The sequence below is a fragment of the Eucalyptus grandis genome, chromosome 7 (genome assembly GCF_016545825.1).
Source record: "Eucalyptus grandis isolate ANBG69807.140 chromosome 7, ASM1654582v1, whole genome shotgun sequence".
NCBI lineage: Eukaryota > Viridiplantae > Streptophyta > Magnoliopsida > Myrtales > Myrtaceae > Eucalyptus > Eucalyptus grandis.
The window spans coordinates 12,525,735-12,553,255 of record NC_052618.1 but is presented as its reverse complement, the minus strand read 5'-3'; the positions used below and the strand labels follow the sequence as shown (position 1 = coordinate 12,553,255).

At 40.0% G+C, this 27,521-nt stretch overlaps 1 pseudogene; it reads left to right on the top strand.

Moving 5' to 3' along the window:
* Positions 1 to 476: 476 nt before the first annotated feature.
* Positions 477 to 27,521, top strand: LOC120295854 (annotated as a pseudogene).

Sequence of the window (27,521 nt, the reverse complement as noted above, 5' to 3'; positions counted from 1 at the left end):
AACAATTGATGGAAGGGGACCAGAAATAAGCAAGGCTACCCAAGAGTTTAGGGTAGAGTTTCCAATCAAAGGTGCAAAACTTATGGGCTTTGTCAATTTGGGCCTTACGCCACAACTCATGTTTGGCGGATTTTAGCCTAATTTACCAATGGAAATTAGACAAGGTCAAAAGGGAAAAAAGACCTGAGCCGCTGAGACGTGGAGGTCCATACATGCTCCACTTTGTGCTCCTCCTGGAAGGGAAGAGACTCTTCTACATACCGAGGGAAGCAGCAAGAAAGGAATGGAGGATCAGGAGTTCGAAAGCATGGGGCCAGAATAATGTCTTCACTCGAGTCTTTAAGGCAATTCTACAGTGACGAGTAGACGTTATCTACGTACTCCGGTGATTGGAGCTATCACTAGCGAGCCAGAAAGTTGGCAGGATCATAAGTGGAAGACATGGTGAGACCTATTTGTGATATATGGGACCGAGGATGGCAAAGGAGATGGATAAAAATCGAATCTTGGAGCAAGCGTCAACAGCGTCAAAGAGTAAGATAGAAGAATGAAAGGTCAGGGGTGGGGGATTTTGAGAAGAGTACAACGTCCAATCCGAAAAGTACTGGGATTCAAAACCCCAAAAGGCATCAGAGTCACGGCAAAAGATCAAGATCCGAAACGACACCTTGCAAAAGCCGAGGCAATGGGCGGCAATGAGTACGACCCTCAGTCAATTAAAAAATTTAAAAATATCTTTTAAATCTTTTAAAGAAGGCATTTGTTGGCACCAAAAATTGACTTATTGGGCTTAGAACGAAAACAGAGCCCATTAGGCCCAGTTTGTTGGAAAGCGACCAATTATCAAGAGTGACAAGGATGCAGAGCCGATAACCGCTCGGGAACGGAAGGATAATGATGCAAGAAGTTTCAAAGACTCAGTGCCAACAACAATATGAATAAAATGGTACAATTATTGGCACGGTGACAAAATTTCTAGAAACGATTTGAAATTGAAGCCAGTAACCGCTGGGGAGCTATTACATGTAAAATCAGCTATAAATAGCCAAAGAGACAAGGTTGTAAGGGATTCTTTTCTGAACAGTCAACAATTACAAGAACACTTGTTTTTAGTTATCTTTTTCTTTACATAGTACGTTTACGTTTTATCACATGTTTTTTTATCTCCTATTTATCCTTTACTTTATTGTCCGTAGAGTAGAATTAGTCATTTCCTTTCCAAAACTACACAGAACTTGGTTGACATAACAAAAAATCAAAGACTTGCAGCTTCGGCAAAAGATATTCTCAAGGGAATACTTTCTCAGCAAATATAAATGAATTTCTATTCCAAACTTAATTCTAAAATTAGAAAAATAAAAAAATATATAAATAGAATAGTTATGATATGCGCCTTAAATAACTTATGCTTATGTCCTAATATATGGATAAGTTAGTAAATAATGAATGATTCCTTGACTGGGTTCTCCATATGTAGAATCGTACCTAGGAGTTGAAATTGGGAGATATGTCTGTCCATATCAATTTGGAAGCACACGTTACAAAGAGCAAGAGACCCTTCCTCTCTCCCGAAACTTCCCACTTTCTCTCTACTCCCCATCCTATCTCTCCTCCAATTCCCTCTTCCACCCTCCCTCCTTCTGCCACCACCGCTCCCTCCTGCCCCACCCTGCCGCGAGACCCATCCCAGCCGTCCACACGACGGACCTGCCTCCTCTTTTTTCATCCTTGGCCACCTCAGTCACCGTAAAATGGACCCTGGAGAGCTAGAAGACCAAGAACGCCCTTTAGCTCCCCAAGTACCCGGACCCGGATGCGCTTGAAGCTGATGCTGAATCGTTCCCGCCCATCATCTTTGCCGGGGAGGCGCAGAGCCTAGAGGAGATGTAAAAATTATACACATAAATAACTAATTAATCAAGAATAATAAAATCCATATATGACTGTAAAACACCAATTGATATGTAAAGTGGAATTAAAACGTACTTGTTTGACTCATTCATTCACTCAAAGAAAAATAAATCAGTTCGATTATAATTAGCGATTTATTAAAATGTTAGATCTTCCTCTCTATGACATATTTCAGTAAAACAGATTTTAATGAGATTGAATGACTTATAGATATAACCTACTCTTTTATACGCTAAAGGGGGACCTAGCAAACCCTAATTAATAGAGTATCAATTGGGCCCCTTTCATTACGGGCTTTAATTAAACACAATCATCTATAATTTATTACTCAACTAAGCTCGTTATCAATAGATGCCAAAACATAATTGAATAAGATCACTTAAAGATTTAACATAAATTGAAATATCCATTAACCTAATTATTTAAAAAATAAAATCAATTAATTAATATGAGCCCATATTATAGGAATTTTTCAACATTCTTCCACTTGAGCTACATTAATTAACTTATTTTTATTTTGAAAATGATTTTATATTGAAAACGACATTCTCAGATTAATAACTGAAAATTTATTTTATGTGGCCACAATTTAATATATATATATATATATATATATATATTCCAATAATGGCATCTCAAAACCAATCTAATTCTATATAACCTCAGTATAGGATTATGGGGATCAATATTTTAATAAAATACCACAACATATGACACTTTCATAATTACATATAATAAGTATTATATTTTCATTAATCATGGGCCTAATAGTGTAATAAGAAATAGTGCCAACATATGATCATAATATACACTATTTCTTATCGGTTCTCAATGCAATTTCTTAACGACATAAAACTGCATTAGCACAATTTTTAAACAACATGAAATTGCCTCAATGCGATTTCTTAACTACATGAAATTGTACAACTATGTCACAATCCAACATGAAATCTCATAATTAGTGACATCTAGTCGTCTTTAAACTGAAATTTATTTAAAAAAGATACTATTTTATACTTCCATTTCTTAGTCAACAAGAGAAATGATAACAATAGAATCAATAATAATGATCATCAAAAGTCAATGCTTTAATAGATGTCATAAAAGCATTTTCAATTTGCATATAATTATAATATCCGAAATTACAATTTATATAGCTCTCACTAACAAAAGAAATCAAAAAAATCTAAAATGCTCATATTCTTTACATGTTCTTTAAACAAAATGAGTCGTAAACCTTTTGTTAAAGGATTAGCCAACATGGACTCAATTATGATATTCTTGATCACAATGTCTTCCTTTTTGACCAAGTCCTTAACAATATAATATTTCATGTCCATGTGTTTCGACACATTTCTAATCTTATCATTCTTCGAATAAAATATAACTACAATGTTGTCATAGAAGATCACATTAGGTCTAGCAATAGAGTCCACAATTCGCAATTTTGAGATCAAATTTCTTAGCTAAACAACTTGAGTTGACATGCTGTAACACGTTGCAAACTCAGCATACATTGTAGAGTTCGTAACCAAGGTTTGTTTTGTGCTCTCCCAAGAAATAGCACCTTCAACCATCATAAAAATATATCTAGGAGTTGATTTTCCGTCATCCGAACAACTAGCAAAATCAACATTTGAGTATCCAATCACCTTTAGGTCCTCTACTCTGCTATACACGAACATGAAGTCTTTTGTACGTTGTAGATATATCATCACTTTTTTAGCTGCAACCCAATATTCATAACCTAAATTTGACAAATATCTCCCAAGAGTAATCGTAGCAAAAGCAATATCAAGTTCGGTACATACTTGTGAATATATAAGATTGCCAACTGCACTAACATATATAACATTACTACTTCTTTTTCAACATCATGTTTGGGATATTATTCTATGCTCAATTTATCTCCTTTCACAACAGGAGCTCCACCAACCTTGCAGGTTTGCATAATGAATCTTTTCAAAATACGATATATATATATATATATATATATATATATAACTTTTCTGAGATAACCCCATAACCTTATTAGATCTGTCACGATGAATTTCAATGCCTTGAACAAAAGAGGCTTCACCAAGGTCTTTTACATCAAACTTTATAGATAGAAAACTTTTTGTGTTATTCAATAGATTAATATCTCAACTAGCAAGCAAAATGTCATCTACATAAAGTGCTAAGAAAATGTATTTACTCACACTTACTTTCATATAGATGCATTGATCAAACTTGTTTTTTTTTTTAAAAGTCAAATGATCTTACAAACTTGTCAAATTTCAAGTACCACTGACGTGATGCTTGTTTGAGACTATAGATAGACCTCCAAAGTTTGCACACTATATGCTCATTTCCGACTTCTTTAAACCTTTCAGGTTGCCGCATATATACTTCTTCATCTAGATCTCAATTTAGAAGGGTTGTCTTGACGTCCATTTGGTGAAGCTCTAAGTGAAAATGAGCCATCAATGCCATGATTATTCGAAATGAGTCTTTAGTATACACTAGAGAAAAGATTTTAGTACAATGAATGCGTTCTTTCTGTGGGTACCCCTTTGCGACTAATCTTACCTTGAATCTCTCTATGTTGCCTTTATTGTCTTTCTTGGTTTTGAATACCCATTTGCAGATGATTGGTTTATGCCCATCAGGTAAATCAACAAGTTCCCATACTTGATTATTTGACATGAAAATCATCTATTCCTTCATTGCTCCGACCACTCATCTGTTTGATCACTATTAAAAGCTTATTTGAAGGTTGCTGGATCAACTATATGTCCAATGTCAAAATCAACTTCTCCAAGATAGACATGATAATCATTTAGTGGCGTTAGTCTTCTTTGTCGCTGTGATCTTCGCACATGCATTTCTATAACCACATTATTCGTCTAGGGAATTTCATTTGTAATAGGAGGATCTACCATCATATCTCTAGTATTTGATTCTTGTTGAATTTTTACTCTACAAGGCTCTCACATAGAATCATCATTCAAGATGGTCAATGGAATAGAGACCGTTTTCTTTGGTTCTTCCCTTTCAAAAGATTGAGAAGAACTCTCTTCAACAACATTTAATTCCAGGAATTTGGCAGTTTAGGATTCAACGATTCTAGTGCCACAAGTAGGATAGTAGAACCTATACTCTTTGGAATAGTCAGGGTATCCAATAAAGTAACATCTAGTAGTTCTGGATTCGGTCTTCCTATGAGAATGATAATAAATTTTCACCTCTACAGAACATCCCCAAACTCGAAAGTGATTCAAGCTTGGTTTCCTCCCCGTCCACGATTCAAACGGTGTTTTCAGCACTGATTTATTTGATACACAGTTCAATATATAAGTTGTTGTTTTAATTGCATCACCCATAAGTATTTAGGTAAATTTAGAACTGTCCATCATACTTCGTTTCATCTCCATGAGTGTGCGATTGTGCCGTTCAACTACACCATTCTGTTCAGGACTCCCAGGGATTGATACTAAGTGACAATACCACAATCTTGCAAATACTTAGCAAAAAGTCTTTTTTTTCTTGTCCAGTCTCGGTTTATCGCCCATAATACTCACCACCGCGATCAGATCTGATAATCTTGATAATGTTTCTTAATTGTTTCTCAACTTTAGTGCGAAACACTTTGAACATGTCAAAAGCATCAGCCTTCTCTTAATTAGATAAACATAATAATAACGGAAGAAATTATCAATGAATGTGATGAAGTACTTATTTCCACACAAGGTGGTTGAGTATGGCCCACTTTTATCCGTATGAATTATCTTGAGTTTGGGACACGTGGAGTGCCATAACTTGGCATAGGAGGACACTTAAGTGCCATAACTTCAAAAAGGTACATTTAAGTGCCAATTTCAAAGTTAAATGGAACACTTAGGTGCCACTCCGGCAAAAATCCGGCCAAAAGGCTGACGTGGCAATTTTCCGGCGAGTTTGGTCTAAAACGGCGTCATTTTGCACACTAACATGGCGAGAAAATACAAAAACGACGTCATTTCGTGTATAATGTGTAAATAATAATATAAAAATTAATTAAATTAGATTTAAACTTAATTTTATTTAAAATATTCTAAAAAGTAAAAAAATATTAAGAATTTTTTTTTTTTTTTAAAGGGAGACCGAAGGGGACGGCTAAGGGCTGAGCCCTCGCCACCGCCCCCTCGCCGTCGCCCGGGAAGGGCCGGCGACGGAGGGGGAGGGTCGGCGAGGTCGCCGGCCCCCGGCCGACCGGCAACGAGGGTCGTGAGCCCTCGTCGGATCGCGGCGAGGGCCGCAACCTCGCCCCAAATCTAGGCAAGGGCTCACGGGCCCTCGCCGCCGATCAGCCGGCGTCGCGGACCCAGCCAAGGCCCACGACCCTGGCCAACCCTCCCCCTCTGTCACCGGCCCTTCCCGCCGGCAATGGAGACAGCGATGGCCCGCGAGCCCGAGCCCAGATTTGGGGCGAGGGTCGCGGCCCTTGCCGCCCAGGCCGGGGCCGGCAACCCCACCGACCCTCCCCCTCCGACGACGGCGGGAGGCGGCGGCGGTGAGGGCTCAACCCTCGGCCACCCCCTTCGGCCTCCTTTTTTTTAATTTTCTTAATTTTTTAAAATTTTTAGAATATTTTAAATAAAATTAAGTTTAAATCTAATTTAATTATTTTTTATATTATTATTTACACATCGAGACACGAAACGGCGTCATTTTCGCCAGAGTGGCACCTAAGTGTTCCATTTAACTTCGAAACTGACACTTAAGTGTACCTTTTCGAAGTTATGGCACTTAAGTGTCCTCCTGTGCCATGTTATGGCACTTGGGCTGTTCTTCTGCCGAATTATCTCCAATATATTTTCATTGCGAGTAGTGCCTTTCTTCTTGGTTTTAGTCAATTTTCCCTTCACATAATCAATACAAGTCTCAGTACCATCTAAGTCAATAGAAGGAAGAATGTCAGCCCCGATCAGTCGTTTTACCCTTTCTTTGGAGACATTGCATAATCCCTTATGTCATAGCAATGAAGATCTTTCTTTGATCAAGGATCTCTTAGCAACATTATTTTCGACATTGGAGGAACAATATGGTCTATCGGGAGATAAGGATAATCGATATAATCCATCAAACAGAATACAATTCTCAATAATTTTGGAATCATAACTCAAATCCAATCTTTTATTTACAAAATATAGACAATATCCAACTTTGTCAAACGAAGAAAAAGATATCAAGTTTCTCTAAAAACTAGGAACATAAAACACATTATCCAAAATAAGATGAAAATCAGGGTCTAAATTTAAAACAATTGTGTTTATGTGCTCCACATTAACTCCAATATCGTTTCCAACTTTAAGCTTTAACTCCCTCAAACTTGGATTCTGTCACGCCTCAAACCCCAAGCGTGTGCACATCCCTCAACGGTCGACTTAAAAATTTTGCGATGTTCTCAGGACGCGTCGCCAACACTTTTCTTTTTATGCACATGCGGAAGTGGAATTAAACATATACCCTGACAACCAACAAACACCGAGATAGTAGAAAGACATGCCAACACTTTTTCACAAAACCCACTTTATATACAAACCATGTCAGCCTTGCAAGTCTGTACACTAAAGGCCTGTCCCAAAAAAGAACTACTGGACAACCTATACTCCGTATCCCTTCGACTCTGGCTCAGGACCCTCCACGACACCCTCTAGTATCTCTATACTAAGGACCTGAAAAATTTAAACCACGACGGGGTGAGACAATATCTCGGCGAGTTCACACCCTAAACCCTGATTAGCAAGAAAATTCACCTAAAGGCAGCCTAAACACACATCACATAAGACTTACCTCACATCAGCTCCTTCCTGCACATTAGTACAGCTCATATAACAGGTGCACACAGTAATTGCACTCAATAATTGGAATGCTTCACTTTAATAAATCAATCAATCACAAGGGTCCCGATTATAAGACCAAATCGTCATAACACATCTCATTCTATGCCACACAATTTCGTCACATAATCAGGTGTAGTCAAATCACTCAATCAAGCGTTCCAATTAGTTACGGCCCCACGGGTACGGCCAACTCAACCGTCAGCGATCTTCCGGCATAACCGGGTATCGTCTCGCCCCATCGAGCACGGCAACGTCTACCTCTAGACGGCTCTCCTGAAGGAGTATCGGTCCGGCCTCTACCGCGATCTGGCATCCGTTGACGTGGGGCGTTCCATATAGGAGCATCGCCTGACGTAAACGATCGTGACAGGTTCTCATAACAATCACATGCACATCCAATCCCGGCCAAGGACATCATGCTTTGCACTCAAATGTCTCAATTTCAAATAATGTACTTTGCATATTTTCTTCATATTAAAAACACCCAGTAAAATAGTTGTGTGTGGACACACAATCAAATCGGACCATAAAATGTGACATACTCTCTTTTCAAAATTCCACTATTTTATATAGTACTTGAAATATTTTTGGCATCAAAAATCGACACCCGGTATTTTTCCAATTAAATACCAAAAATAAATATTTTTGAAATAATAATTCAAAATCATCAATCATCATTCAATTACATAAATTAACATTCAATTGCACAAACCAACTACACCAGGACGATCGGCACGAAATTCTGACAACTGGCTATCCTGGTATAATTTCTGATAATTAATAAATAATTAAATAAATTGTAAATAAATAAATAAATTGCGACCAATTAAACTGAACCACTTAATTAACTTAACCATGTAGGCACATCATCAATCAGGTCAACCTTTTACCTTCCACCATATGATAAAACACCAAAATCCCCTTTTAAAAGTAAACTTAGTACTTGAAATATTTTTGGCATCAAAAACCGACACCCGGTATTTTTCCAATTAAATTCGTACGGGATCTCGTATTTGAAATTAACCCGCCAAACTTTGCATGCATCTAGATTGAAACCTCACGGTTTTATTCAGCCCATAAAACATGGCGTCAAAACCCGACACCATATTTCTTTTCTAATTTCTTTTCCAACCACCCTCTTTGAAAACTAACCTTAGTAACCCCCTTTTTTTTTTGTTCAAAATGATTAAAAATAAATTTATAGGTGCTCACATATTCAAAATTAATCCGTCAAACTTTGCACACACCTAGTTTAAAACCTCATTGTTTCATTGAGTAAATAATTTTTGGTGTCCGGACCTGATACCTCATTTATTTTCTATTTAATAGTCCAAAAGGTCATGTTTTGCAATAACAATAAACAACCAATAAAGAGTAATCCATCTCATGACCTCACACATAATTTCTCAGCATGCCACAAGCTCACTACATCACTAAATACACCTTATTCAACAAGCACAACATCAAGAACAACCACAAAACCATAACCGGTCCTAATTGGCAAAAATCGGGCCACTCGCACATCTCCAAGTTTAAATCCACAATCATAATCAAATGAGCTTAGAAAATTCTCAAATTTGAATATATTATAAAAGACACCTAGACGAACATTTTTCATGAAGATACATTAACCTAGATCTTTCTAGATTAAGGGCAGTAATTCGCTCAAACCGTTATAGAAACTGTGTCTGTGTCCAGAAATTACGTTATCCAAAATCAGTTTGATTTGAGATCCAAAACTTGTCCGTTTGATCAGAAATTTGAGTATGTTAAAACCTTTTGAAAATAGAACCCTAAGAGTTGATAAAAATCTTTTTGAAAATAGAACCATAAGAGTTGATAAAAATCCTTGCAACGCCTAAAGGTCACAAGTTCCAGCATAATCCGAGATTCTGTATTGAAATGACGAAGCTGAAATCTTGTTCTTTTAAATCCCTAAAAATCTTGAGTAAAATATATGTCATATCTGAAGATATCTACAACATTTTTTATGAATGAATCGACCTCAAATTCTTAGCACATTTTTCTCCACAAAAATGGCAAACAGCGAGGGTCCGGTAAACCAGTTCTAAAGATTAAGTTAATCCAGCTTACACTAATCTAACCAGCTAATTAACATTAATCTAACCCCCTAAGTGCAATTAACAATCTAATAAAAAATTAGGGAGTTAACTCACCCAATAAGGACGGCGACGGGTTCACAGCGACGGTGGCGTGACAGCAGTGAGATCCAGCAACTACCGGGTCTCCAACAGAGGCCAACCGGCGGAGGAAAAGGCCCAACAAGCCTTCAACCAAGGCTAAGATGCAGTGGATGGATGGTCTCGGTTTGGAGCTGAGCTTGTTGCGAGGTTGGTGACCGGTGGTGCTGGAGTTGCAGTCTGTGGAAGCGCGGCTTGGTGGGCTAAGCTGCTGGCATGGAATGGTAGCTGGGATGTGGTGCGGTTGATGAAGATATGAAGGTGTCGTGAAGGCTTGGTGGATGTGCTGGTGATGATTGACGTTGGCTACTGGTTGGACGTGTGGGCACTGGACTTGTGGACACGTGAGGGTGTGGTGGAGGCGGCAAAGAAATTGAAGAGGAGAAAGGCTGGTGGGTGAGTGTGGCAGCAAGGAAAGGGGATGAAAGAAGTGGAGGTCAGCAATGGTGAAAAGAGAAGAGAGGGGGAGGGAAAGAACGTGGGAAGGAAAATGGGCAGAAGGGGATGGATCAACTGTAGGAGGAAAGGAAACATGCGTATGGGGGCAAGGAGAGAGAGAAGGGAAAAGCCAACAAGTCAAAGCAAAATATCTTAATTCATCATTGAAATGTCCATAAAAGTCTTTAGCCCATCCAATGGAGAATTTGCTCCCATTTCACCCAAATTAAGCAATTTTGGTGTAGATAATCATGCCCATTTTCGGCCATCCGAATTTCCTTATTTCTTTTAGCCGAAAATCGATTTTTTTGCAAAATCATGGACTCAACAAACTTTCTCCGAAAGATGAGACGAGGTCCTAAAAATAAATCGTGACACACTTGAACGTTTGATTCCCGAAACCGAGTTCAATTTCGTGGTCAAAATCGACCGGAAACGATTTTAGCGTAACCCAACCTACTGGGTAGCTTTTAGGGATTTTAGCACATTTGATCTGTGGTCGATAATTTTCAATCCACGTTTGTGCATCTTCGACTTGTCAGTGACTATCAGTTATCGTAAAAATCTCAATATTTCAATTACGGGTACTAGTTATAGAATCGACAGAAAATCGGGTTAATGCCATTCGATGCGAATTTGTAATTATGTGCAATCACCCACAATTTAATTACGTTATTCCATCGAATTGAGCTATATCTGATCACTAATCGATTATAACAGTGCCGTATTGACCCTTGCCGATTATCATGGTCAAGTAATCAATTTCTGATCGAATTCTCAAGTCTGTTTTGTTTATATCCCTTAACGGCTTTACCTAATAGATCAGTTAACTCATGAGTAGCCAACTCAGAGAAAAATGACCATAGACGCGTCGACAAAATTTTCATTTCATATATTTGAGACGGGGTCGAATTTCAATATATCACAGATTCCTTAGATTTATAATACCCTTGGTGACTTTCTTTTCTTGCTTTTAGCCAAACTTTGAAATTATAGCAATTGGCTCTCTTATGACCCTACCTCTTGCAGTGAAAACACTTGAAATCATTATCTCTATATCTTCCATTGTTCTCATTTTTCTTGAAAGCTTAGCCTTTCTTTGGACCATGAGCATTTGACCTTTTAGGCTTCCATTTTCCTCTAGATGAACTCAACTTGGCATTGGCAATTAAGTGGGCAAACTCATACTTCTTTATCTTTAACTTCTCCTCCTCAGTCACACATTTGGTAATCAAGGTATTGACGCTCCATGTCTCATTCTGAGTGTTACAAGTAGTCTTAATATAGCTAAATTCAGCTGGTAGAACATTTAAGGCGTGATGCACAATATAATCTTCAGAAAGGACAATTTTATGGACCCTGAGTTTGGATTAAATATGGACCATCTTCAATATAAATTCTTTAACACCCATAGTAGCATCATATCTCATGTTCATTAACTCACTCAGCAAATTCCCAACTTCAACCTTATCTGAGACTCTATATTTTTCTCCCACTACTTTAAGGAACTGTCTTGCATTCATATCTTCCGGCAAACCACTAATGAGATATGGACCTCTTCATAGCAATGAGGCTTAATCAATTGGATTTTTCTATTTAGCATAATGGGCCTTTTGATCTACAATACTTTCATAATTGGGCTTTGAAGGTTCATTCTCACGTAGAGCCAAGTCCATATCTATTATTCTCAGAGCAAACTCTATATCTTACTTCCAACTCTTGAAATTTGATCTAGTTAACATTTCAACAGTGACATTGTTGTTGTTTATAGCAAGGGTAACTGTTTGTCACATATAATGCAATAAGATCAATTATAGACAATAATTAATTCAACAAAAATAATTAGTACATTATAAACTCACATTTGGGCAGAGTATATAATGCACCATTATTTTCCACAACATGAAGTTTGTAAAGCGACAATAATGAGAATTACATATAATTGTCAATTATTCATCCCCTTTGGATAGATAAATCCTTTAAATTATACATCTCCATGATATCAATATATAGAGATGATAAAGAGAATTACATATAATCATTAAGGGCTTATCCATTTTGTGTGGGCAAGACCTTTAAATTAGACATCTCTGTTATCTCAACATAGAGGGGAATTACATATAACTCTAAAAATTTATCCCATTTAGGAAGATAGAACTTTTATGTCATACATCCCAATCAATCATCTCTATTATATAAATATAGAAACGAATTACATATAATTTTCAAAAAAAAAAATATATCCCCTGTAGGAAATAAATATTTTTCAATTATACATCCACATCTTTTAAATTGGAAATTTATCTTCATACAATTTTTCAAATTAATATACACAACAACCCCATTTGGGCGGGTAATTGTATATATTAATTTTTATCAATAGGAAACTCCAAAAAAATTTATAAATAATATTTCATTTAATCAATGCCCAAAATTCATCAAACAATATGAATCACTCTATGACATGTGCTTCCCAATATCATATTGTATTTATCAAACAACAATTCTTTTTGCCACAATTTTTAATTTTTTTGATAATTTTTTTAACAACAATATTTGGTTCAAGAGAAAAAAAATTTGAATTTGTTCATAAAAAAATAAATTTGAGTTCTACAATCATATATAACTAGCTCTGATACTATATGTAAAAATTATCCAGATAAACAACTAATTAATCAAGAACAATCAGATCCATATATAACAGCGAAACACCAAAATCAATATACATAGCGGAATTAAGACATATATGTTTGAGCCAATCCTTCACTCAAAAAAAAAAAATCAATCTAATTATAATCAGATCTATTGGAATACCAGATCTTCCTCTTTACGACATATTTCAGTATGATAACTTTTGATGGGATTAAGCGACTAATAGGTATAACCTAACATTTTATAGGCTAGAGAGGGGATCTAGCAAACTCAAATTAATAGTGTCAACTAGGCCAGCTAGGCCCATTATTAATAGATGCCAAAAAACTCAATTCAATAAGATCACTTAGAACTTAGGGTTTAACATATAATAGAATATTTATTAATTTGATTATTAAAAATAGAAAATTAATTAATTAATATAAATTTGTATTAGAGGAAATTTCCAACGTGAGAGGCTCGGCTAGGCCGCCATGGGCGACGCTTTCTTGCTTCAGGGCGGCGACTGCGCCAAGAGCTTCAAGGAGTTCAACGCCATCAACATCTGCGACACCTTCCGGGTGATCCTCCAGATGAGCGTCGTGCTCACGTTCGGCGGCCAGATGCCCGTTATTAAGGTTGGCTCGAAAGACGTGATCATCATTGGTATTGTTGCATTCGTCGAATTGCGTGAAAGAAAAAATTGGTTTTTTGGGTTCTCTCTCTTGGCCTGCGTGCGTCGTTTGGTGCTTGGAAATCTAGGAGTCGGTGAATGGTAGTGTCGCATTCGTTGAATTGCGTGAAAAAAAAAAAAAAAGAATTGGTTTTTTGGTTCTCTCTTGGCCTGCATCCGTCGTTTGGTGCTTGGAAATCTAGGAGTCGGTGATTAATATTGTGCTGAGATTCGCGGAATCAATGAAAATCGTGCCTTTAATGACCTGCCATGCATGGATACATCCTGTTACCCTGGCAAGAACTTAATGCTGTGTTATTTTGTTGGCTCCAATTTCACTCCCTCAATTCGTTAATGTCTTGCTGAAACCGGCCGGGGCAATTTGTTTAGTAGAGACTTTTGCCTGTCTGAGACTGGCTGATATTTTGGACTCATTCGGCTCCTTGTACCAAAACCAAATGCGTCCCCGTGCTTAGCTGAATTTGAGATCCTCTGCCTTGTGCTTGAGTTCGATGTTCATTTGGTGAACCCCATTGACTCCACGGTCACTAGGGAATTCTGACTCTTCATTTAATTTGATTTGAGGATCTTCTCATGTTGATCATGCTGATTTTCTTGTACTCTGTAGATTTAGGAAAATTTAGTTGTTTTGGTATTTCCTTTAAGAAAACATTGTACAACTCCAGTTGAGGTGCACCAGCTTCATGTTGTCCTGCTATCAGAGTTCAACATGTTGTGTTATTACCTAGGGAAAGAAATTGAACAATGAATAAATGAGGCTCGGCTTTACGTGAGCTTTTCTAATTTTCTGCACTTGCCACAGCCTTTTTGGGTCTAAAGACCTCACGCGTGCAATTTGCCTTTGACTACGTGTTCCGTGACTTAAGAGGAGACATTGACGTATATAAAGTTTGGGAGTGTGATTATTTGTAACGACAAGAATTTCAAAACTTGACTTTGCATAAAATATAGTATGATCAATCGTAGCATTTGGAAGTGGAGGTTAACTTTGCAACTAAGGATTGAGGCTAGAGTTACATAGTCTTTTCTCTACTTTGTGACTGATGGTTTGGTGGACTACTATTTGATCCATTCAATGTCAGGCCATTGCAGAATTGGAGTGAATGGTTATGTACTAAGATTCGCGTACGATGTTCTGCTGTAAATTTACCTTTTTTCCCCCCTCCCATTTCAACAGTGCATCGGGTGGCCATTGGATGGATTTTCTTTTCTCATGGCTGCCTTTTAGGACCATAAATCATTGTTATTGCTTTTTAGGTGGAGAGAATGGCTGGACAGTTTGCAAAGCTCAGATCTGAACCGTTTGAAGAGAAAGATGGAGTGAAGCTGCCTAGTTACAAAGGAGACATTGTAAATGTCGATGCATTTGATGAAGTATCAAGAGTCCCATATCTGTCACGCCCTGATCCTCAGGCACGCGCACATCCCTTATTTTTGGTCGATTTTAAAATGCGATATCCCAGGATTATGTATCGCCGACCCTTTCATTTATATATGCACATGCGGATATTATAAATCTCAAGACAATAAAACAATGTGATAGAAAAGCAGGGCCATAATCTTCATACTAAAATTCACAACCACTCTTTTATACCAGCACCTCATAGTATTCTACAATACTAGATATATACTTAAGTCTGATCTAACATCTATTCACATGCAGACAAGGTCTAACAAGACAGGATGGGATCTCAGTCCTTATCCGGGTCGTACTCGGGGTTATCCTCAGGGTCCTCCTCCACGTACTCCTCTTCGGGTTCCTCATCAGGGATCTCCTCGTCAGATTCCTCCTCCTTAGGCTCCTCATCTGGGTCTTGAAATGGTTATTTAATAACCACTGAGACAACGTCTCGGCAAGTTCTACCCTCTAAAACCCGATTAGTAAACTAATACACCTTAGGGCTGTCTATGCACGACATGAGTCAGAGGACTTACCTTGGCCTCAGATTCCACCTACATATTAGCACAAATCAAATAGGCACCCAAGCAATCACATCACAGATCGAACCATCGATCAAATCGACCTAATCAATTACACGCCAACAAGACCACTCACGGTCATTCTCATTCAATCAATCAAGTCACAACATCGAATCAAGGCAAAGATCAATCAACTTAGTCGATTACATGTCAATCGGACCATTTCTAGGTCATTCATCCATCCCATAAAACCTACAATAATACACTTAGTCATAGAGCTCCATTAATTCTCTCGGGTGTCGCTTTCGCCAAGGTGACATAAGTAACAGATGGTCTTCGTGCGTTCTTTAAGGCACCTTTCGCATAGTGATATTCCTCATCACCGAACCACGCCCGTCACGATTCATAGCCAGTCTACGTGAGTTCTTTAAGGCGCCATTTTCGCACAGTGATATCCTTAATCACCGAACCATGCCTATCTATTCTTCGTACCTGATCAGTCTCAGCCAATAAAGTTCTCAGTTCATGTGACATCCAGATTTTCGGGTCCTAATTTCGACTGGATAAATAGGGCCGCTTCGGTTCAGTTGAAGCTAAGGATTGTGGAATTGGGATGCAAGTGGGCTATATTGGTAAGGAAAAATACCAATTGGAATGACGAGGTGTTAAATGAAATTATGGGAGTCAATTTAAATTGAATCAAGAGGGATTAAGGTCCAATTGGGAAGAGAACTTGGCAAAATTCGTATGCCACCTCTACCCCAAACTTTGGCCTACCTAAATGCTTATAGAAGGGGCAAAGTTGTCAAGAAATGGTGGGTGGATGACAGCCATAGTGGCCCACGTATGGCTGACCTAAGAGAGAGAGAGAGTGAGAGAAAGAGAAAGAAAATTTGGTTTTCTCTTCTTCCCTTCCCTCTCCCGTCGCTGTCTCTCTCTTCCTTCATCTTCTTCTTTGGTTGTGCGACGCCATGGAAGCCGAAGAAGCCGAAACAACAGCAGCAACTCCGCCCATCGTCGCCTCTCCTCGTCATCGTCGCACGCTCGCAAGCACCGAAGCTGCTCGCGCACCCGAGCCGTCGCCGAGCTGCTGACCGCGTGCGTCCGCTCCTCTCCTCCCTCTGGTTCAAACAGAACCGACTAGCAGAAGTAGAAGCAGCGATCGGCGTTGCTTGAAGGAGCTACAATCGCGCCGGAGCTGCCTTCGCCGTCGTGTCGGAACGCTGCCGCCGTCCGTCTCTTGCTCGCCCGCTTGAACGCCGTCCACCTCTCGTCTTCCTCTCCGTTTGCTGTTCGGGGTTCCAGTCCGGGAGGACACCGGAGTTGGGGCAGCAGGCTGGCGTTGTTGGACCGGGAGCTGCCGCACCGCCGCTCGTGCGACGCCGTGCGCTCCGCCGCTCTCCGCTCGGCTCGGTCTCTCTCTCGCCCAACTCGCCGTTCCCGGAGCCGTTGTCCAACCCCGTTCCGCCTCGTCCAGCTCGTGCAAGACCCGCCGGAGCTTCCTCCGACCACCTCCGGCCACCGTGAAGACTCGCCTTGGTCTTGTTCGGCTCCTCCGCCCATTCCCGAGCTCAGCCAGCCCGGATCCGCCCACCTTCGCCTCCAACCAGCAAAATCGAGGGACTGCGAAATGGGTTTGCAAAGAAAGCGTTTGGCCCGTTTTGGCCGCCTTCCCGAGCTCGGATGCTCGGCCCGCTTTGAGGAAAGTCGATCCTCGCGTCGAGCCCGTCGTTTTGAGTGAGTTTTACTCACTAATGCCTCCTTAGTGTGCTAATTACACTTAAAGGTTGATTAGTTTTAATTAAATGTAATTAGGTTGTTATATTAGAATTGATTAGTGATTATTAGTTAATTGCTTTGCATATTAGTTGTGTGGTTAGTGTAATTAGATAGTGAATTGCATGTAGTATTTATTGGATGCTTCTTGGGATTTTTCCCGTCCCTTATCGGGTGTTAATTAAGCAAATCGGGCCTAGGTGGAATTTTTAGGAATTAAATATTAATTTTGGAAATTAATTATTTAATGATTTATTTCCGGAAATTCAACTGGGATGGCTAGTGACCGGGATTTTATGTTGATGATGGTGGCGCAGACCGTTTATTTAATTGAGCTTTATATCGTGCTAAATTGAATTTATTGTATTTATTTATTTAATTTTCGAAATTAATTATTTAATTATTTATTTTCCGGAAATTCAACCGGGATGGCCGATGACCGGAATTTCGTGCTGATTGTCGTGGTGCGGTCCGTTTATTTAATTGAGCCCTATTTCATGCTGAATTGAATTATTTGTGAAAGAAGGAACTATTCTTTAATTGAATAATCTTTGGTTATTAATTGAAAAAGAATTGGGCTTCAGTTGATAATGCCAAAAGGATCTGAGTGGGCTACAGAAAATGATGGAATTCATAAAAAGGAAATTATTATGTTTTGGCTAAGGCCAATCAAGCTCATGACATTTTATCGGGAATGATAAAATTGGTTATTTGATGGTTTGCTTGGAATGACATGTATACCGGCTCGATGACTCTACGGAGCATCTGGAGACAGGACGGTATGATAAATTGTGTGTATACCGGCTCGATGACTCTACGGAGCATCTGGAGACAGGACGGTATGATAAATTGTGTGTATACCGGCTCGATGACTCTACGGAGCATCTGGAGACAGGACGGTATGATAAATTGTGTGTATACCGGCTCGATGACTCTACGGAGCATCTGGAGACAGGACGGTATGATAAATTGCGTTTATACCGACTCGATGACTCTACGGAGCATCTGGAGACAGGACGGTATGATAAATTGTGTGTATACCGGCTCGATGACTCTACGGAGCATCTTGAGACAGGACGGTATGATCTACCGGCTCGGTGACTCTACAGATTATCTTGAGACAGTACGGTATGATATACCGGCTCGATAATCCTATAGATCATCTTGAGACAGTACGGTATGATAAATGGTTGATCAAGAGATAATTTGGATGACATGTAATCGACTAGGTCGATTGATCGATGATTCGATCTGGGTGTGACTTGATGCGATTCATTTCCTTGGTTTGATGTTGTGAATTGAATGATTGAATAAAGATGACCGTGAGGGGTCTTCTTGGTGTGTAATCGACTAGGTCGATTAGATCGATGCTTCGATCTATAATATGATTGCTTGGGTGCCTGTATGATCTGTGCTAATATGCAGGTGGAATCTGAGGCCAAGGTAAGTCCTCTGACTCATGTTGTGCATAGGCAGCCCTAAGGTGTATTAGTTTACTAATCGGGTCTTAGGGAGTAGAACTTGCTGAGACGTGGTCTCAGTGGTTATTGAATAACCATTTCAGGACTTGGATGAGGAGCCTAAGGAGCATGAATCTGATGAGGAGGTCCCTGATGAGGAACCCGAAGAGGAGTACGTGGAAGAGGACCCCGAGTACGACCTGGATGAGGACTAAGATCCCGTCTTGTCTTGTCAGTCTTTGTTTGCATGTAAAAAGATGTAGTTGTGAATTTTTAGCAAGAAAAATATATGGCCTGCTTTTCTATCCCATTGCTTTATTGTCTGGGGATTTATAACTGCTTCCGCATGTGCATATATAAAAGAAAGGGTCGGCGATACATAGTCCTGGGATATCGCATTTTTAAATCGACCAAAAAGTAAGGGATGTGTGCGTGCCTGAGGGTCGGGGCGTGACAGTTCACTCTCACAATTCTTTCCGCTTTACAACTTATCAAAGCATTGTTAATGCTAAATAGCCATACTCGGTCATCTACCAATCAATCATTCAAGTCCACTCAATTTCAATCAATTAAGGAATAATTCCTTAAATTGCACAATCAATTTAATTAATCACAATGTGGAGCTCAAATAAATAAATAGACTGCACCACGAAAATTAGCACGAAATTTCGGTCACCGGCCATCCCGGTTGAATTTCCGGAAAATAAATAATTAATTAATTAATTTCGAAAATTAAATAAATAAATACAATAAATTCAATTTAGCACAATATAAAGCTCAATTAAATAAATGGACTTACGCCACGATCATCTGCATAAAATCCCGGTCACTGGCCATCCCAATTGAATTTCCGGAATATAAATAATTAAATAATTAATTTCGAAAATTAATATTTAATTCCTAAAAATCCCAATTAGGCCCGAATTGCCTAATTAACACCCGATAAGGGTCGGGAAAATCCCAAAAAGTATCCAATAAATACTATAGGCAATTCTCTATCTAAGTACACTAACCAAACAATTAATATGCACTGCAATTAACTAATAATCGCTAATCCATTCTAATCTAACCACCTAATTGCACTTAATTAAATCTAATCAACCTTTAAGTATAATTAGCAAACTAAGAAGGCATTAGTGAGTAAAATTCACTTGCACAAAACGAAGACCGGGACACTGCGACGACGACGCAACGGCGGCCGAACTTGGGCCGGGCCAAGAACTTCGCAAGCCCGAAGAAACGCTGGGCTTCAAGACTGAGCTGATTTTCTTTAATCCACTGGGCTTGAAGATGCTGAATTGTGGGCTGCTTGCTGGGCCAGAATTACTTGAAGATGGGCCGAGACCAAAACTGAATTGGGCTTGAAACTTAGGCCAAAGTTGGGCTGAAATAGAAAGCTGGACTGGATTTCTTTCTTAGGCTGAAGACGATGCAAATCGAAGCTTCTGCAGGCGCTGAGGTTCGATGGATGAGCTACGGGCGATGCTAGCACGTGAGGCGGCTGAATTCGTTGCCGCGTGGAGAGGACGAGGGAGCTGAAGATCAACCAAGGCTTCAGTAGCTGGCTTCTGTTGACCAAAGCAGCTTCGGCTGAGGACGCGTGGAAAGAACGAAGTCAACAGGGGCTTCAGTGGTCTTGAAGATTGACTAGAGGAGCAGCTTCATTCTTCAATTCGGTGGGGGCTGCTCGGTCTTCGTTGGGTGAAGATTGACCGAAAGAAATGGGGCTTGGACGCGTGGAAGCTGAGGGACTTCGATGGACTTGCTTCGTGGACTTTTGGGGCTGCTTCAGTCAATATTCGGAGCTCTCAACGGTTGAAGGTCGCTGGCCACGTGCAGCGAAGGGAAGGAGGCACGGATGAAGGGACGCACGGAGGAGAGAACGCTTGGCAGCAGCAAAGCAGAAGCTGCTTCATGGAGACTTCGCTCGTGGTCTTCTTTTATGTTTCTGGCAACTCAGCAGAGGTTGAAGAAGAACAATTATTGGTGTGGGGAATTGGGCTGGCAACTACAGGGATGGAACGAAATTGAAGCTGTTTCGGTGGAAATGGTAAAGAGGCTCCGTCGGTGAAGGGGCAGAATTCCAAAGAAAAAGAAGAAAAGCAAGAGCAGAGGGGGAGTTGGCAAGGACTACGCGCCAAGAAGGAGGAGGCGTGCGTGAGAAGGTAGCCAAAGGGGGGCCCAAGGTCATAAATTCTTATCCCCTCCATTGATGACCTTGTCTCCCATTACTTTCCAACATATTAACCCACAAACTAATCCAAAATGGAGCCAAATAAATGCTGTCCAAACATAATTCCGAATTTCACAATTTGATCTTCAATTTCTTCATAATTTCCCAAATTGAGATCCACTTCGATGTAGAAAAATCACAATTGATTTTGTATAAATCCCCGACACATAAAGGCTCGGCTTGAAAGCCCAATTTTCCATCAACTTAGCCAATTTGAATTTCCGTCAAATTTCCGCGACGTCTGAACCCAATTTCCGTAAAAATCTCGGGACCTTCGAAAAATCTTATGAGACTGAGTTGACGTTCCTAAAATAGCTCGTGACACCACAAAACTTTCATTTCTGAAATCGACTCAATTTGGCGGTTAATTTCACTCCGCGCGCTTTTAGCATGACCTAAACTACCGGGTAGTTTTCAGAAATTTTTTAGGCAACCGACCCGTGGTCGATTTTCTTCGAGCCATAATGAACCCACTCGACACATTGGCAATTCTTGATTGTCGTGAAAATCTCTAGGATTCAAATACGAACACAGGGTACCAAAACGATAGTAAGATCAAGTTAGTGCTGGTCGATGAGAATTTTCCAATTTAGTGGAGTCACCCATGATCGGTCATTCATCTCAGTCGAACCAACCTATCTCTGATCTTAATTCGATTTTTAACTGTGCCGTAATGATCTCTAAAGATTAGCACGATCGAGAATTGATTCATGGTCGAATTCTCGCCTATCTCGCCTTAAAGTCCTTAATAGCCTACCCAAAATAGTCTAGTTGTCTCGTGAGTGGCCAACTCAGAGAAAAACACTATAGTCACGTCGATGAAATGCCCAATTTAACCGATCAAAATCAGAGTCTGAAAATCAGGATGTCACAATATTCCTAGAGAATGATTCGAGCCTACACTTAGTCTGTGGCTACTTTGAACCTTCTGACAACTGGAGGAGATGCGACCACGCCGTGAGTCACACTCTGGAATTTGAATTTCACAGAGCACGGTGAGCAAGGTGACAGGTACTTTTTGCACCCCCTTAAGTGTCAAGTCCAAATGATCCATTTTCCCCTGCAGACTTTTTTTTTTCTTTTTCTTTTTCTTTTTTTATGATTGAGGATCCGTCGTAGCCCTCAATTGGGATGTCGCAGTCTCCGCGGTGGAGGACCTACAACGACTATACCTCAAGGGAAGTTGGCCCAGCAACCCACCGTAAGGACCCCCACTTAAATCGCTAGCAATGCGGAGTTTCGAACTCTCGACCTCCATGCGCTAGAAGAAGTTGATCTTAACCAACTGTGCTGCTCACGGGTAGGGTTTTTGCCTGCGGGCTTTTATGCTTCCATTTCTAATATATAAAAAAAAATTCTCTTTCTTGTTTTATTTTTGTGGTCCTCAAAAGGATAGGGCCCTGCCATTTCAAAGTAAGTATACATAGCTCTCTTTTGGCAAGCCACAATTGGAACTTTGATCGTTTTATTGAGGCACGATTTAGACAAAGTGCTGCTTAATCATTATGCTTCTTGAATTGAAAGTGGTTCCCTCTCTTTTCTGATGATGCTATGTTAGGGTCAAAAGAAGGCAACAGTTTGGGTGATGCTTCTTCAATTGCAGTGTCCTTCAAAATACTACTGTTGGAAAAATTTAATGTTTGGTTAAGTTCACTACTGTGGCGAAATGATGTGACATATTCATCTATTATTTTGACTTGCTGTTGGTAGCTTATTGCTTTTGTTATTAAATATTTCTAACAGTAGAGCTTTGCAGATAGAATTATTGTGACATCCTGATTTTTATACTCTGATTTCGATTGGTTAAATTGGGCATTTCATCGACGCAACTACAGTGTTTTTCTCTGAGTTGGCCACTCACGAGATAACTAGACTAGCCGGGTAGGCTATTAAGGACTTTGGGCGAGATAGACGAGAATTCGACCATGAATCGATTTCTCGACTGTGCTCATCTTTAGAGATCATTACGGCACGGTTAAAAATCGAATTAAGATCGAGATAGGTCGGTTCGACTGAGATGAATGACCGATCGTGGGTGACTTCACTAAATTGGAAAACTTTCGTCAACTGACACTAATTTGATTTTATTGTCGTTTTGGTGCCCTGTGTCCGTATTTGAATTCTCGAGATTTTCACGACAATCGAGAGTCGCCAATGAGTCAAGTGGGGTCATAGTGGTTCGAAGAAAATCGACCATGGGTCATTTGCACTTAAAAATATCTGAAAGTTACCCAGTAGTCTAGGTCACGCTAAAAGCACGCCGGAGTGAAATTAACCATCAATTTGAGTCAGGTTTCAGAAATCGAAAGTTCAGTGGTGTCACAAGCTATTTTAGGAATGTTAACGCAGTCTCAGAAGATTTTTTGGAGGTATCGAGATTTTTACGGAAAATGGGTTCGGACGTTGCGGAAAATCAACGGAAATTCAGATTGGCTAAATTAATGGAAAATTGAACTCTCAGGCCGAGCCTTTGTGTGTCGTGGATTTATAGAAAATCATTTGGGATTTTTCTTTGTCGAAATCGGGCCTCAATTTGGGAAATTGAGTGAGGAGATTGAATTTAATTGGTGAAATTCGGAATTTGAAATGGGGCTAGAAATTGGACTTCAATTTGGATATTTTTGTGGAATTTAAGTTGTGGAAAGAATTAGGGGACATTGCATTAAATTGGGTGGATAAAGATGTGGACTTTAAGCTCTATTCTAGTCTACTTGAGCTAGAAATCCAGCTGCCCTCCAATTGCTTGCCATCCCTATCCCCTCCTGCGTATGTCTCCATTTTATTTTTCAATTCCTCGAGCTCCTTCGAAACAACCCAAACGAGGACTCCATCTTCATCCACGGAGCTCCATTTCTCTGCCAAATTCGGTCCACAAAAGAGTCCAACAAAGCTTAGTTGTTGACTCATTGATGTGTTGTCCTTCATCCACACGGCCATCTTCACATCCTTGCACGCCCAGAGGAGTCCATTGAAGATTGGACCGAAGAACAGCTGCACCGAAGATCAAAGCCGCATCCTCCACTAGGCTTTGTCGGCAGCAATTTGATTTCAACTTCACCGGTTGGCGCGCCTTCAACCCCACTCGGTCAACACTCGATTGAAGCCCTCCACTAGTCTTGGACCACTGCACTTTCGGTGTTCCGCCAGCTGCAACATCGAAATTCCCAGCTCGCCACACATCCAACGGATTGCTGCTCCGTGTCTTCTCGCAAGCTGCCAACGACGCCGAAGCTGCTCCATCTTGATTTTGCTACTCCACCGAATTGAAGCTGAAGTTGCTCCCTCTTCATCCACGTGGCCAGCTCCACCGAGAGATCTCTCCCTCCACACACGTCCGAGACACCACAGAGACGCAAGCTGCTTCCGTTTCTTCCATCTTCACGCTCGAGCTTCCCCAGTCCAACATTCGGCCCAACTCAGCTCGTGGAGTCCAGCTGCCGTAGATTTCAGCAACATTGGCCTTGTAGTCCGAGGCCCATCGGCAGCTTTTGTTGCCTCTTGGTTGGCCCATCGCCCAAGGAAACTCAGCCCATCATCAATTAGAATTGAAGCCTAGCAATTTGGCTTATTTCAGCCCAAAGAGAGAGAGCCCATTTTTCAATTTAATTCTGGCCCAGCAAGCAGCCCTCAATTCAGTATTTTCAAGCCCAAGTGATTAAAGAAGTCAGCCCAATCTTGAAGTCCAAAGTTTCTTCGGGCTTGCGAAGTTCTTGGCCCGACCCAAGTTCGGCCGCAGTTGCGTCGTCGTCTCTGTGTCCCGGCCTTCGTTTAGTGCAAGTGAGTTTTGCTCACTAATGCCTTCTTAGTTTGCTAATTATACTTAAAGGTTGATTAGATTTAATTAATTGCAATTAGGTGGATAGATTAGATTAAAGTAATTAAATTAAAGACTCATTGATGCATGTTAATTAAATTGATTGTGCATTTAATTAGTAAACATGTCTTAGTATTTATTGGATGCTTCGTGGGATTTTCCCGACCCTTATCGGGTGTTAATTAGGCAATTCGGGCCTAAATGGTATTTTTAGGAATTAAATATTAATTTTCGAAATTAATTATTTAATTATTTATTTTCCGAAAATTCAACTGGGATGGCCAGTGACCGGAATATTATGCTGATGACCGTGGTGAAGTCCGTTTATTTAATCGGGCTTTATTTTGAGCTAAATTGAATTTTAATATTTATTAATTAATTTTCGAAATTAATTAATTATTTAATTATTTTTCGGAAATTAATGCTGAGGTGACCGACGATCAGAATTTCGTGCTGATTGTCGTGGCACAGTCCGTTTATTTATTTGAGCTCTACGTTGTGTGAAATTATATAAATTGTGATATTTTAGGGATTTATCATAAATTGATTGAAATTGAGTGAAATTGAATTATTGATTGGTAAATGGCCGAGTATGGCTAGTTAGCAATTGTAATGCCTTGTTGAGCTGTAAGTGGAGAGAGTGGTGAGGGCTAACTGAGAATTCTATTGGCTGAGACTGATCAAGTACGAAGTATAAATAGGCGTGGTTCGGTGATAAAGTACATCACTGTGCGAAAACGGCGCCTTAAAGAACGCACGTAGATTACCTATGAATCGTGACAGGCGTGGTTCGGTGATGAAGGACATCACTGTGCGAAAACGGCGCCTTAAAGAACGCACATAGACTGTCAGTGATTTGTGACCTATGACGGGCGTGGTTCGGTGATGAGGAATATCACTGTGCGAAAACGGCGCCTTAAGAACGCACGTAGACCATCTATTACTTATGTCACCTTGGCGAAAACGACGCCTGAGAAAATTAATGGGAGCTTTGTGACTAAGTGTATTATTGGAGGTTTTATGGGATGGAGTGAATGACCTAGAAATGGTCTGACTGACATGTAATCGACTAAGTCAATTGATCGATGATTCGATCAGAGGGTGATTTGATGTTGTGAATTGATCGATTGAATGGAAGTGACCATGAGTGGTCTTGTTGGCGTGTAATCAACTAGGTCAATTAGATCGATCTTTGATCTGTGATGTGATTGCTTTGGTGCCTATTTGATCTGTGTTAATATGCAGGTGGAATCTGAGGCCTAGATAAGTCCTCTAACTCATATTGTGCATAGGCAGCCCTAAAGTGTATTAGTTTACTAATCGGGTCTTAGGGGGTAGAACTTGCTGAGACGTAGTCTCATCCCGGTTTGGGAAAAACATTTCAGGACCCTGATGAAGAACTTAAGGAGAAAGAACCCGAAGAGGAGTACCAGAAGGAGAACCCCGAGGATGATCCAGAGTAGGATCCTGATGAGGATTGAGACTCCACTCCTATTTGATGACCTTTGTTGTAGAATCTGTTTGAGTAGAAACCAACCTTTTTAGCATGGCTGATATATGTACATGTATGACTGAGTTGTATATATGTACATAAGGGTGTGGTTTTCAAGTTCAGGTTTCTAGTCCTACTTGTATATCCCATTGCTTTATTGTTTGGGGATTTTTATAACTGCTTCCGCATGTGCTATTAAAAAGGAAAGGGTCGGCGATATGTAGTCCTGGGGATATCGCATTGTAAATCGACCAAAAATAAGGGATGTGCGCGTGCACGAGAATCGGGCGTGACAATTATCCCGATTCTTTTACTCCAGATGAGATTTGAACATCTAAAATTCAATGGTACTAGAAAAAATGCATAAGAAAACTTGCTTTGTTATCAATCTTCCTTGTGGGTGTGCTTTCATATATGTGGAATTGAAAATTTAAGTGATGCATACCTGATCTAAATACCTATACGAAGCAGAGACTAGCTAACAGAGCAGAGATCTCAAGAGAAGCTGAGTGATCTTGGCCTCACTCTATGGAAATTGTGCATATATTCTTGCCTCTTTAAAGTGTTGATTTCTATCTTTTAAATTTGAGCAGTGTGACAAGGTCACAGGACCCTTAGTTTTTTGGTCTTATTTGATGCTTATATTCAAAGCTAAAACGAAGAGAACATGAAAATCTTCCCTCTTCTTTAAAATTGGAACATTCCTAGTCAAAATTTTGAAGTGAGAATAGATTCACATAACAATAGAATTTAGGGGGTCAGTGAATGCTGACATTTGAGTTTGTTGGTTTGTGTTTTGCCAGATATCCTGAACCGGCTCAAAGGGTGGACGAAGCCCTCGGTTTCATGGCCGCAGCTGGTCTCACAGTTGATCACCAAATAATGACTACAACTGAATTCTGGACTTCAGATGAGTGCTTGCTTTTGCCCTTTGAGCAAGCTTAACCTGGAGGACTCAACTTCTGGACTTTACTACAACTGCTCTGCCCATATATTTCGGGTCGGGGAACGTACACATCAACTTGATGGTGCTCATCTTGAGTTCCTGCGAGGTGTCTCTAATCCCCTTGGTATCAAGGTGTGA